This window comes from Heptranchias perlo, chromosome 5 (assembly GCF_035084215.1).
Source record: "Heptranchias perlo isolate sHepPer1 chromosome 5, sHepPer1.hap1, whole genome shotgun sequence".
Taxonomy (NCBI): domain Eukaryota; kingdom Metazoa; phylum Chordata; class Chondrichthyes; order Hexanchiformes; family Hexanchidae; genus Heptranchias; species Heptranchias perlo.
In genome coordinates, this window is record NC_090329.1 from 26,805,272 (window position 1) to 26,817,309 (window position 12,038).

Consider the following 12,038-nt stretch of genomic DNA (forward strand, 5'->3'; position numbering starts at 1 on the left):
TTCTATTGGAGTGCTGGTGAAGAATGTGATTTATATTGGAGTGCTCGTGAAGACTGGGATTTATATTGGAGTGCCGGTGAAGACTGGGATTTATATTGGAGTGCCGGTGAAGACTGGGATTTGTATTGGAATACCGGTGAAGACTGGGATTTATACTGGAATGACGATGAAGACAGGGATTTATATTGGAATGCCGGTGAAGACTGGGATTTATATTGGAATACCGGTGAAGACTGGGATTTATATTGGAGCGCTGCTGAAGACTGGGATTTACATTGGAATGCCGGTGAAGACTGGGATTTATATTGGAGTGCCGGTGAAGACTGGGATTTATATTGGAGTGCCGGTGAAGACTGGGATTTGTATTGGAATACCGGTGAAGACTGGGATTTATATTGGAGTGCTGCTGAAGACTGGGATTTATACTGGAATGACAATGAAGACTAGGATTTATATTGGAATGCCGGTGAAGACTGGGATTTATATTGGAGTGCCGGTGAAGACTGGGATTTGTATTGGAATACCGGTGAAGACTGGGATTTATATTGGAGCACTGCTGTAGACTGGGATTTATACTAGAATGACGATGAAGACAGGGATTTATATTGGAATGCCGGTGAAGACTGGGATTTATATTGGAATACCGGTGAAGACTGGGATTTATATTGGAGTGCTGCTGAAGACTGGGATTTATATTGGAATGCCGGTGAAGACTAGGATTTATATTGGAATGCCGGTGAAGACTGGGATTTATATTGGAATGCCGGTGAAGACCCAGATTTATATTGGTGTGCTGGTGAAGAGTTGCGTTTATATTGGAATGACAATGAAGACAGGGATTTATATTGGAATGACGATGAAGACAGGGATTTATATTGGAATGACGATGAAGACTGGGATTTATATTGGAATGACGATGAAGACAGGGATTTATATTGGAATGACGATGAAGACTGGGATTTATATTGGAATGACGATGAAGACTGGGATTTATATTGGAATGACGATGAAGACAGGGATTTCTACTGGAATGACGATGAAGACTGGGATTTATATTGGAATGCCGGTGAAGACCCGGATTTATATTGGGGTGCTGGTGAAGACTTGGGTTTATACTGGAATGACGATGAAGACTGGGATTTATACTGGAATGACGACGAAGACAGGGATTTATATTGGAATGACGACGAAGACTGGGATTTATACTGGAATGATGATGAAGACTGGGATTTATACTGGAATGACGATGAAGACTGGGATTTATACTGGAATGATGATGAAGACTGGGATTTATATTGGAATGACAATGAAGACTGGGATTTATTCTGGAATGACTATGAAGACTGGGATTTATATTGGAATGACGATGAAGACTGGGATTTATATTGGAATGACTATGAAGACTGGGATTTATATTGGAATGACGATGAAGACTGGGATTCATATTTGAATGATGATGAAGACTGGGATTTATATTGGAATGACTATGAAGACTGGGATTTATTCTGGAATGACTATGAAGCCTGGGATTTATATTGGAATGACGATGAAGACTGGGATTTATATTGGAATGACTATGAAGACTGGGATTTATACTGGAATGACGATGAAGACTGGGATTTATTCTGGAATGACTATGAAGATTGGGATTTATATTGGAATGGCGATGAAGACTGGGATTTATATTGGAATGCCGGTGAAGACTGGGATTTATATTGGAATACCGGTGAAGACTGGGATTTGTATTGGAATGCTGGTGAAGAATGGGATTTATATTGGAGTGCTGGTGAAGACTGGGATTTATATAGGAATACCGTTGAAGACTGGGATTTATATTGGAATACCGGTGAAGAATGGGATTTCTATTGGAGTGCTGGTGAAGAATGTGATTTATATTGGAGTGCTCGTGAAGACTGGGATTTATATTGGAGTGCCGGTGAAGACTGGGATTTATATTGGAGTGCCGGTGAAGACTGGGATTTGTATTGGAATACCGGTGAAGACTGGGATTTATACTGGAATGACGATGAAGACAGGGATTTATATTGGAATGCCGGTGAAGACTGGGATTTGTATTGGAATGCTGGTGAAGAATGGGATTTATATTGGAGTGCTCGTGAAGACTGGGATTTGTATTGGAATGCTGGTAAAGACTGGGATTTATATTGGAATACCGGTGAAGACTGGGATTTATATTGGAATACCGGTGAAGAATGGGATTTATATTGGAGTGCTCGTGAAGACTGGGATTTGTATTGGAATGCTGGTAAAGACTGGGATTTATATTGGAATACCAGTGAAGACTGGGATTTATATCGGAATACCGGTGAAGACTGGGATTTATATTGGAGTGCAGGTGAAGACTGGGATTTATACTGGAGTGCCGGTGAACACTCGGATTTATACTGGAGTGCCGGTGAAGACTGGGATTTCTATTGGAGTGCCGGTGAAGACTGGGATTTATATTGGAGTGCCGGTGAAGACGGGATTTATATTGGAGTGCCAGTGAAGACTGGGATTTATATTGGAGTGCCGGTGAAGACGGGATTTGTATTGGCATACCGGTGAAGACTGGGATTTATATAGGAATACCGGTGAAGAATGGGATTTATATTGGAGTGCTCGTGAAGTCTGGGATTTGTATTGGAATGCTGGTGAAGACTGGGATTTATGTTGGAGTGCTCGTGAAGACTGGGATTTATATTGGAGTGCCGGTGAAGACTGGGATTTATATTGGAATACCGGTGAAGACTGGGATTTATATTGGAATGCTGGTGAAGACTGGGATTTATATTGGAATGCTGGTGAAGACTGGGATTTATATTGGAATACTGGTAAAGACTGGGATCTATATTGGAATGCTGGTGAAGACTGGGAATTATATTGGAATGCCGGTGAAGACTGGGAATTATATTGGAATGCCGGTGAAGACTGGGATTTATATTGGAGAGCTCGTGAAGAATGGGATTTATGTTGGAATGCCAGTGAAGACTGGGATCTATATTGGAATGCTGGTGAAGACTGGGAATTATATTGGAATGCCGGTGAAGACTGGGATTTATATTGGAGTGCTCGTGAAGAATGGGATTTATGTTGGAATGCCGGTGAAGACTGGGATCTATATTGGAGTGCTCGTGAAGACTGGGATTTATGTTGGAATGCCGGTGAAGACTGGGATCTATATTGGAATGCTGGTGAAGACTGGGATTTATATTGGAATACCGGTGAAGAATGGGATTTATATTGGAGTGCTCGTGAAGACTGGGATTTGTATTGGAATGCTGGTAAAGACTGGGATTTATATTGGAATACCGGTGAAGACTGGGATTTATATTGGAATACCGGTGAAGAATGGGATTTATATTGGAGTGCTCGTGAAGACTGGGATTTGTATTGGAATGCTGGTAAAGACTGGGATTTATATTGGAATACCAGTGAAGACTGGGATTTATATTGGAATACCGGTGAAGACTGGGATTTATATTGGAGTGCAGGTGAAGACTGGGATTTATACTGGAGTGCCGGTGAACACTCGGATTTATACTGGAGTGCCGGTGAAGACTGGGATTTCTATTGGAGTGCCGGTGAAGACTGGGATTTATATTGGAGTGCCGGTGAAGACGGGATTTATATTGGAGTGCCAGTGAAGACTGGGATTTATATTGGAGTGCCGGTGAAGACGGGATTTGTATTGGCATACCGGTGAAGACTGGGATTTATATAGGAATACCGGTGAAGAATGGGATTTATATTGGAGTGCTCGTGAAGTCTGGGATTTGTATTGGAATGCTGGTGAAGACTGGGATTTATGTTGGAGTGCTCGTGAAGACTGGGATTTATATTGGAGTGCCGGTGAAGACTGGGATTTATATTGGAATACCGGTGAAGACTGGGATTTATATTGGAATGCTGGTGAAGACTGGGATTTATATTGGAATGCTGGTGAAGACTGGGATTTATACTGGAGTGCAGGAGAAGACTGGGATTTATATTGGAATGCAGGAGAAGACTGGGATTTATACTGGAGTGCAGGTGAAGACTGGGATTTATACTGGAGTGCAGGAGAAGACTGGGATTTATATTGGAATGCCAGTGAAGACTGGGATTTATATTGGAATGCAGGAGAAGACTGGGATTGAAACTGGAGTGCAGGTGAAGACTGGGATTTATACTGGAGTGCCGGTGAAGACTGGGATTTATACTGGAGTGCAGGTGAAGACGGGATTTCTATTGGAGTGCCGTTGAAGACTGGGATTTATACTGGAGTGCCGGTGAAGACGGGATTTCTATTAGAGTGCCGGGGAAGACTGGGATTTATACTGGAGTGCCGGTGAAGACTGGGATTTATATTGGAGTGCCGGTGAAGACTGGGATTTCTATTGGAGTGCCGGTGAAGACTGGGATTTATATTGGAATACCGGTGAAGAATGGGATTTATATTGGAATGACAATGAAAACTAGGATTTATATTGGAATGCCGGTGAAGACTGGGATTTCTATTGGAGTGCCGGTGAAGACTGGGATTTATATTGGAATGCTGGTGAAGACTGGGATTTATATTGGAATGCCGGTGAGGAGTGGGATTTATACTGGAATACCGGTGAAGACTGGGATTTATATTGGAGTGCTTGTGAAGACTGGGATTTATATTGGAATGCCGGTGAAGAATGGGATTTATATTGGAGTGCTGGTGAAGAATGGGAGTTATATTGGAATACCGGTGAAGACTGGGATTTATATTGGAATACCGGTGAAGACTGGGATTTATATTGGAATGCCGGTGAAGAATGGGATTTATATTGGAATGCTCGTGAAGACTGGGATTTGTATTGGAATACCGGTGAAGACTGGGATTTATATTGGAATACCGGTGAAGACTGGGATTTATATTGGAGTGCTGGTGAAGAATGGGAGTTATATTGGAATACCGGTGAAGACTGGGATTTATATTGGAATGCCGGTGAAGACTGGGATTTATATTGGAATACCGGTGAAGACTGGGATTTGTATTGGAATGCTGGTGAAGAATGGGATTTATATTGGAGTGCTAGAGAAGACTGGGATTTATATAGGAATACCGTTGAAGACTGGGATTTATATTGGAATGCTGGTGAAGAATGGGATTTATATTGGAATGCCGATGAAGACTGGGATTTATACTGGAATACCGGTGAAGACATGGGATTTATATTGGAATGCCGGTGAAGACTGGGATTTATATTGGAATGCTGGTGAAGACTGGGATTTATATTGGAGTGCAGGTGAAGACTGGGATTTGTATTGGAATGCTGGTGAAGACTGGGATTTATATTAGAATGCCGGTGAAGACTGGGATTTATATTGGAATGCCGGTAAAGACTGGGATTTATATTGGAGTGCTCGTGAAGACTGGGATTTATTTTGGAATGCCGGTGAAGACTGGGATTTATATTGGAATACCGGTGAAGAATGGGATTTCTATTGGAGTGCTGGTGAAGAATGTGATTTATATTGGAGTGCTCGTGAAGACTGGGATTTATATTGGAGTGCCGGTGAAGACTGGGATTTATATTGGAGTGCCGGTGAAGACTGGGATTTGTATTGGAATACCGGTGAAGACTGGGATTTATATTGGAGTGCTGCTGAAGACTGGGATTTATACTGGAATGACAATGAAGACTAGGATTTATATTGGAATGCCGGTGAAGACTGGGATTTATATTGGAGTGCCGGTGAAGACTGGGATTTGAATTGGAATACCGGTGAAGACTGGGATTTATATTGGAGCACTGCTGTAGACTGGGATTTATACTGGAATGACGATGAAGACAGGGATTTATATTGGAATGCCGGTGAAGACTGGGATTTATATTGGAATACCGGTGAAGACTGGGATTTATATTGGAGCGCTGCTGAAGACTGGGATTTATATTGGAATGCCGGTGAAGACTAGGATTTATATTGGAATGCCAGTGAAGACTGGGATTTATATTGGAATGCCGGTGAAGACCCAGATTTATATTGGTGTGCTGGTGAAGAGTTGCGTTTATATTGGAATGACAATGAAGACAGGGATTTATATTGGAATGACGATGAAGACAGGGATTTATATTGGAATGACGATGAAGACTGGGATTTATATTGGAATGACGATGAAGACAGGGATTTATATTGGAATGACGATGAAGACTGGGATTTATATTGGAATGACGATGAAGACTGGGATTTATATTGGAATGACGATGAAGACAGGGATTTCTACTGGAATGACGATGAAGACTGGGATTTATATTGGAATGCCGGTGAAGACCCGGATTTATATTGGGGTGCTGGTGAAGACTTGGGTTTATACTGGAATGACGATGAAGACTGGGATTTATACTGGAATGACGACGAAGACAGGGATTTATATTGGAATGACGACGAAGACTGGGATTTATACTGGAATGATGATGAAGACTGGGATTTATACTGGAATGACGATGAAGACTGGGATTTATATTGGAATGACAATGAAGACTGGGATTTATTCTGGAATGACTATGAAGACTGGGATTTATATTGGAATGACTATGAAGACTGGGATTTATATTGGAATGACTATGAAGACTGGGATTTATATTGGAATGACGATGAAGACTGGGATTCATATTGGAATGATGATGAAGACTGGGATTTATATTGGAATGACTATGAAGACTGGGATTTATTCTGGAATGACTATGAAGCCTGGGATTTATATTGGAATGACGATGAAGACTGGGATTTATATTGGAATGACTATGAAGACTGGGATTTATACTGGAATGACGATGAAGACTGGGATTTATTCTGGAATGACTATGAAGATTGGGATTTATATTGGAATGGCGATGAAGACTGGGATTTATATTGGAATGCCGGTGAAGACTGGGATTTATATTGGAATACCGGTGAAGACTGGGATTTGTATTTGAATGCTGGTGAAGAATGGGATTTATATTGGAGTGCTGGTGAAGACTGGGATTTATATAGGAATACCGTTGAAGACTGGGATTTATATTGGAATGCTGGTGAAGAATGGGATTTATATTGGAGTGCTGGTGAAGACTGGGATTTATATAGGAATACCGTTGAAGAATGGGATTTAAATTGGAATGCAGGTGAAGACTGGGATTTGTATTGGAATGCCGGTGAAGACTGGGATTTATATTGGAATACCGGTGAAGACTGGGATTTATGTTGGAATGCCGATGAAGACTGGGATTTATACTGGAATACTGGTGAAGACATGGGATTTATATTGGAATGCCGGTGAAGACTGGGATTTATATTGGAGTGCAGGTGAAGACTGGGATTTGTATTGGAATGCTGGTGAAGACTGGGATTTATATTAGAATGCCGGTGAAGACTGGGATTTATATTGGAATGCCGGTAAAGGCTGGGATTTATATTGGAGTGCTCGTGAAGACTGGGATTTATTTTGGAATGCCGGTGAAGACTGGGATTTATATTGGAATACCGGTGAAGAATGGGATTTCTATTGGAGTGCTGGTGAAGAATGTGATTTATATTGGAGTGCTCGTGAAGACTGGGATTTATATTGGAGTGCCGGTGAAGACTGGGATTTATATTGGAGTGCCGGTGAAGACTGGGATTTGTATTGGAATACCGGTGAAGACTGGGATTTATACTGGAATGACGATGAAGACAGGGATTTATATTGGAATGCCGGTGAAGACTGGGATTTATATTGGAATACCGGTGAAGACTGGGATTTATATTGGAGCGCTGCTGAAGACTGGGATTTACATTGGAATGCCGGTGAAGACTGGGATTTATATTGGAGTGCCGGTGAAGACTGGGATTTATATTGGAGTGCCGGTGAAGACTGGGATTTGTATTGGAATACCGGTGAAGACTGGGATTTATATTGGAGTGCTGCTGAAGACTGGGATTTATACTGGAATGACAATGAAGACTAGGATTTATATTGGAATGCCGGTGAAGACTGGGATTTATATTGGAGTGCCGGTGAAGACTGGGATTTGTATTGGAATACCGGTGAAGACTGGGATTTATATTGGAGCACTGCTGTAGACTGGGATTTATACTAGAATGACGATGAAGACAGGGATTTATATTGGAATGCCGGTGAAGACTGGGATTTATATTGGAATACCGGTGAAGACTGGGATTTATATTGGAGCGCTGCTGAAGACTGGGATTTATATTGGAATGCCGGTGAAGACTAGGATTTATATTGGAATGCCGGTGAAGACTGGGATTTATATTGGAATGCCGGTGAAGACCCAGATTTATATTGGTGTGCTGGTGAAGAGTTGCGTTTATATTGGAATGACAATGAAGACAGGGATTTATATTGGAATGACGATGAAGACAGGGATTTATATTGGAATGACGATGAAGACTGGGATTTATATTGGAATGACGATGAAGACAGGGATTTATATTGGAATGACGATGAAGACTGGGATTTATATTGGAATGACGATGAAGACTGGGATTTATATTGGAATGACGATGAAGACAGGGATTTCTACTGGAATGACGATGAAGACTGGGATTTATATTGGAATGCCGGTGAAGACCCGGATTTATATTGGGGTGCTGGTGAAGACTTGGGTTTATACTGGAATGACGATGAAGACTGGGATTTATACTGGAATGACGACGAAGACAGGGATTTATATTGGAATGACGACGAAGACTGGGATTTATACTGGAATGATGATGAAGACTGGGATTTATACTGGAATGACGATGAAGACTGGGATTTATACTGGAATGATGATGAAGACTGGGATTTATATTGGAATGACAATGAAGACTGGGATTTATTCTGGAATGACTATGAAGACTGGGATTTATATTGGAATGACGATGAAGACTGGGATTTATATTGGAATGACTATGAAGACTGGGATTTATATTGGAATGACGATGAAGACTGGGATTCATATTTGAATGATGATGAAGACTGGGATTTATATTGGAATGACTATGAAGACTGGGATTTATTCTGGAATGACTATGAAGCCTGGGATTTATATTGGAATGACGATGAAGACTGGGATTTATATTGGAATGACTATGAAGACTGGGATTTATACTGGAATGACGATGAAGACTGGGATTTATTCTGGAATGACTATGAAGATTGGGATTTATATTGGAATGGCGATGAAGACTGGGATTTATATTGGAATGCCGGTGAAGACTGGGATTTATATTGGAATACCGGTGAAGACTGGGATTTGTATTGGAATGCTGGTGAAGAATGGGATTTATATTGGAGTGCTGGTGAAGACTGGGATTTATATAGGAATACCGTTGAAGACTGGGATTTATATTGGAATGCTGGTGAAGAATGGGATTTATATTGGAGTGCTGGTGAAGACTGGGATTTATATAGGAATACCGTTGAAGAATGGGATTTAAATTGGAATGCTGGTGAAGACTGGGATTTGTATTGGAATGCCGGTGAAGACTGGGATTTATATTGGAATACCGGTGAAGACTGGGATTTATGTTGGAATGCCGATGAAGACTGGGATTTATACTGGAATACCGGTGAAGACATGGGATTTATATTGGAATGCCGGTGAAGACTGGGATTTATATTGGAGTGCAGGTGAAGACTGGGATTTGTATTGGAATGCTGGTGAAGACTGGGATTTATATTAGAATGCCGGTGAAGACTGGGATTTATATTGGAATGCCGGTAAAGACTGGGATTTATATTGGAGTGCTCGTGAAGACTGGGATTTATTTTGGAATGCCGGTGAAGACTGGGATTTATATTGGAATACCGGTGAAGAATGGGATTTCTATTGGAGTGCTGGTGAAGAATGTGATTTATATTGGAGTGCTCGTGAAGACTGGGATTTATATTGGAGTGCCGGTGAAGACTGGGATTTATATTGGAGTGCCGGTGAAGACTGGGATTTGTATTGGAATACCGGTGAAGACTGGGATTTATATTGGAGTGCTGCTGAAGACTGGGATTTATACTGGAATGACAATGAAGACTAGGATTTATATTGGAATGCCGGTGAAGACTGGGATTTATATTGGAGTGCCTGTGAAGACTGGGATTTGTATTGGAATACCGGTGAAGACTGGGATTTATATTGGAGCACTGCTGAAGACTGGGATTTATACTGGAATGACGATGAAGACAGGGATTTATATTGGAATGCCGGTGAAGACTGGGATTTATATTGGAATACCGGTGAAGACTGGGATTTATATTGGAGCGCTGCTGAAGACTGGGATTTATATTGGAATGCCAGTGAAGACTAGGATTTATATTGGAATGCCGGTGAAGACTGGGATTTATATTGGAATGCCGGTGAAGACCCAGATTTATATTGGTGTGCTGGTGAAGAGTTGCGTTTATATTGGAATGACAATGAAGACAGGGATTTATATTGGAATGACGATGAAGACAGGGATTTATATTGGAATGACAATGAAGACTGGGATTTATATTGGAATGACGATGAAGACAGGGATTTATATTGGAATGACGATGAAGACTGGGATTTATATTGGAATGACGATGAAGACTGGGATTTATATTGGAATGACGATGAAGACAGGGATTTCTACTGGAATGACGATGAAGACTGGGATTTATATTGGAATGCCGGTGAAGACTGGGATTTATATTGGAATGACTATGAAGACTGGGATTTATATTGGAATGACGATGAAGACTGGTATTTATATTGGAATGACGATGAAGACTGGGATTTATATTGGAATGACTATGAAGACTGGGATTTATTCTGGAATGACTATGAAGCCTGGGATTTATATTGGAATGACGATGAAGACTGGGATTTATATTGGAATGACTATGAAGACTGGGATTTATACTGGAATGACGATGAAGACTGGGATTTATTCTGGAATGACTATGAAGACTGGGATTTATATTGGAATGGCGATGAAGACTGGGATTTATACTGGAATGACGATGAAGACTGGGATTTAAATTGGAATGACGATGAAGACTGGGATTTATATTGGAATGATGATGAAGACTGGGATTTATATTGGAATGACTATGAAGACTGGGATTTATATTGGAATGGCGGTGAAGACTGGGATTTATACTGGAATGACGATGAAGACTGGGATTTGTATTGGAATACCGGTGAAGACTGGGATTTATATTGGAGCACTGCTGTAGACTGGGATTTATACTGGAATGACGATGAAGACAGGGATTTATATTGGAATGCCGGTGAAGACTGGGATTTATATTGGAATACCGGTGAAGACTGGGATTTATATTGGAGCGCTGCTGAAGACTGGGATTTATATTGGAATGCCGGTGAAGACTAGGATTTATATTGGAATGCCAGTGAAGACTGGGATTTATATTGGAATGCCGGTGAAGACCCAGATTTATATTGGTGTGCTGGTGAAGAGTTGCGTTTATATTGGAATGACAATGAAGACAGGGATTTATATTGGAATGACGATGAAGACAGGGATTTATATTGGAATGACGATGAAGACTGGGATTTATATTGGAATGACGATGAAGACAGGGATTTATATTGGAATGACGATGAAGACTGGGATTTATATTGGAATGACGATGAAGACTGGGATTTATATTGGAATGACGATGAAGACAGGGATTTCTACTGGAATGACGATGAAGACTGGGATTTATATTGGAATGCCGGTGAAGACCCGGATTTATATTGGGGTGCTGGTGAAGACTTGGGTTTATACTGGAATGACGATGAAGACTGGGATTTATACTGGAATGACGACGAAGACAGGGATTTATATTGGAATGACGACGAAGACTGGGATTTATACTGGAATGATGATGAAGACTGGGATTTATACTGGAATGACGATGAAGACTGGGATTTATACTGGAATGATGATGAAGACTGGGATTTATATTGGAATGACAATGAAGACTGGGATTTATTCTGGAATGACTATGAAGACTGGGATTTATATTGGAATGACTATGAAGACTGGGATTTATATTGGAATGACTATGAAGACTGGGATTTATATTGGAA

The 12,038-nt window shown here is 40.9% G+C and overlaps 1 protein-coding gene across 1 annotated transcript in view; it reads right to left on the reverse strand.

Annotated features, from left to right (window-relative positions):
• The window catches only part of LOC137322141 (potassium voltage-gated channel subfamily KQT member 5-like), a 502,576-nt gene that overhangs the window by 178,992 nt on the left and 311,546 nt on the right, over positions 1-12,038 (reverse strand).